The sequence below is a fragment of the Physeter macrocephalus genome, chromosome 9, assembly GCF_002837175.3.
Source record: "Physeter macrocephalus isolate SW-GA chromosome 9, ASM283717v5, whole genome shotgun sequence".
In the NCBI taxonomy this organism is placed as follows: Eukaryota; Metazoa; Chordata; class Mammalia; order Artiodactyla; family Physeteridae; genus Physeter; species Physeter macrocephalus.
Window position 1 is genome coordinate 96,638,244 of NC_041222.1, and position 3,310 is coordinate 96,641,553.

Consider the following 3,310-nt stretch of genomic DNA (forward strand, 5'->3'; position numbering starts at 1 on the left):
GTGTGTGTGTGTGTGTGTGTGTGTGTGAGAGAGAGAGAGAGAGAGAGAGAGACTGCATAGGTATAAACTGCCTGTTTTTGCCAATTAGCACAGAGAATACAATTGGAATTATTTGAGAAGGAAGGATTCAGTGTCATGTGGTAGCCAAAGCCCAGGCAGTGGAGACAGGAATTCTTGTCTTTTCGCCATTGACTTGGGTTTCGTGAGTGATCATGTAAATTCTCTGGGTCTCAGTCTCTTCATACTGAGGATTAAAAGAAATATACATGTAAAAGAAAAGGGGCTGACACGTATCAAACACTTAATAACAAGGCCATCTAGAATAAATAAAGGGAAACAACCAAAGGGAACTGGGCTAGATAACAGCCAAGTTCAGCCCATAGCTGAGTTCTTCATACTATAGATATTGCTGGAAATGGATGGTTTTCTCTATTTTGAAATACGGATAAAATTCACTTTATACATGGGACTTCCCTGGTGCTGCAGTGGTTAAGACTCTGTGCTCCCAGTGCAGGGGGCAGGGGTTTGATCTCTGTTTGAGGAACTAAGTATCCTGTATGCCCCACGGCCAAAAAAAACACAAAACTGCACTTTACACAGCAGACGTGTTGAAGGGATACTGTGCCTATCGGGAATTGTTGTTTAATAAAGCAAATGAAAATGTAAATATTTTCAGAGAACTCTACATGAAGGAATCCCATGGTGAAGTTAAATGTAATTTGGTAATGTAAATAATTAATGCGATTGCTAAGTACATGTTCTGGGAGAATTGTCTCTCTCTCTCTCTTCCATTTCTTTCTCTTCTTCATTCTTTTCTTTCCCACCCCCTTTCAAAAAGGACTCGATATACCATATCAAAGATGAGTATAAGATTAAAAGATGGGACTTCCCTGGTGCCACAGTGGTTAAGAATCCACCTGCCAATGCAGGGGACACGGGTTCGAGCCCTGGTCCGGGAAGATCCCACATGCCGCAGAGCAACTAAGCCCGTGCACCAGAGCAACTAAGCCCGTGCGCCACAACTACTGAGCCCGCGTGCCACAACTACTGAAGCCCGTGTGCCTAGAGCCTGTGCTCCGCAACAAGAGAAGCCACCGCAATGAGATGCCCACTCACTGCAATGAAGAGTAGACCCCGCTCACCACGACTAGAGAAAGCCCACGCACAGCAATGAAGACCCAATGCAGCCAAAAATATGGATAATACTGCTATGAACATGGGTGTACAAATCTCTGGAAACGGCAGCGTTTTGTTTGCTTGTTTGTTTTTATTTTTATTTATTTTTTTATTTTTGCTGTACGCAGGCCTCTCACTGTTGTGGCCTCTCCCGCTGCGGAGCACAGGCTCCGGACGCACAGGCTCAGCGGCCATGGCTCACGGGCCCAGCCACTCCGCGGCATGTGGGATCCTCCCGGACCGGGGCACGAACCCGTGTCCCCTGCATCGGCAGGCGGACTCTCAACCACTGCGCCACCAGGGAAGCCCCCCTGCTTTTTTGTTTTTAAAGCAGCAGCATAGCATGATTACAAACCATACTGGAGCCAGACAGCTTGGGTCTGATACATGTTATTTGTGGACTTCGGTCGATTTACTTAACTTCTCTTTCTGTGCCTGGGTCCCCTCACCTGTACAATAGGGTGATAACGGTATCTTCCTTAGAGGGTTGTTGTAATTACATGAGATTTTATATATACTTAAAATGCTTAGAACAATGCCTGGCACACAGGGCCATGTAAGTATTTATTAGTTTACCTTGAATTACTTATGTTTAGGATCCCCAAGGAGATAAATGAAGGAATAACAGCCATTAAAAATTCTAAAATAAAACATGCAGAAATGAAACAAAATCAAATGGATATGAGAAAAAAACACCTTGAGAATGAATTACACAGTCGCTGAAAAAAGACACAGGATGAATGATAAACTAGAATTAAGGAGAGAATTACTAAGTTGGAAGATGCTGCTATAATATTCACCACAATGCATCACTAAGCATCAGAGAGCTTTCTTTGTGATGCTCAGATATCTCTTATTCAAAGGCGGGGAGAACTTCACATCTCCTTTCAGCCTTTCTTTACAGCACACATCCTCGGAAAAGTGGAACAGTTTTTCACTTCCTCTCTTTTGCTCTTAAACTCCCTCGGTCAGGCTTCTCCATCACCCCAGCAAAACATCCTTTGTCAAGGTCACCTATGACCTCCGTGGTGCCAGATTCAATAGTTCCTGCTCAGTCCTTGTCCCCTGTAACATCCGATCAGCACTTGATGCCATGGATCACACACTTTCATCTCTCGGCTTCTAGGATCTTGCCTTCTTGTGTTTTCCCCTCCGACATCCCGGGAGCAGCTCCTCAGGCTTCCTTGCTGGACGCCCCTCCTCTTTTGCCTCCTAATTCCAGAGCACCCCAAAGTGCTCCCTGGACATGAGCGCCCAGCATCTCATGGCATCTAGTTACTGAAGACACCCAAGTTAGGTCTGTAGCTGCGATCTGGCCCCTGGACTCCAGGTTCATACATCCGTCTGCTTCCCACCTCCACTTGGACAGCTATCAGGCATCTCAAGTTTATTGTGTCCAAAACACATTTCCCCTCCGCACACAGACACAGACCACTCATTTCTCCTGCATTTTCCTCCATCTGATTAAATGGCAACATGGTCCATTCAGTGGCTTAGGTCACCTCTTCCTCCCTCTCCGCCCGTGTCTCTGTAACACCCGCATATTCAACCTATCAGCAAATCTTAGCCTCTACGTTCAAAATACATCCCAAATCTAACCTCCACCACTACCACCTTAGTCCAAGGCTGCAACCACTCATTGCTCTCCTCACTGGCCCCCTCCTTCCAGCAGTGACTTCTTATTTCCTTCTAGATAAAATTTAGAAGTCTTGACCATGACCTAGCAGGTCCTACCTTACTACCTTGATGCAATGCTACCCTCCTACGTGCTCACTGCAGCCCACACTCGCTGACCTCCTTGACATGAGTCCTACCAGCTGGCTGCCACCTCCGGACCTTCTCATCAGGGGTTCCCGGGACTGTGTTGGGAGTAAAATGACTCTTTTCACTGTTGCCTCTACTTTCTCCACTGGACCACACATTCCTCACCATCTTGGGCAGGTTCCATAACTTCACACTTGCTTGGGCGATTAAAAGGCCAATCTGGGGCTTCCCTGGTGGCGCAGTGGTTGAGAGTCCGCCTGCCGATGCAGGGGACACGGGTTCGTGCCCCGGTCCGGCAAGATCCCACGTGCCGCGGAGCGGCTGGGCCCGTGAGCCATGGCCGCTGAGCCTGTGCGTCCGGAGCCTGTGC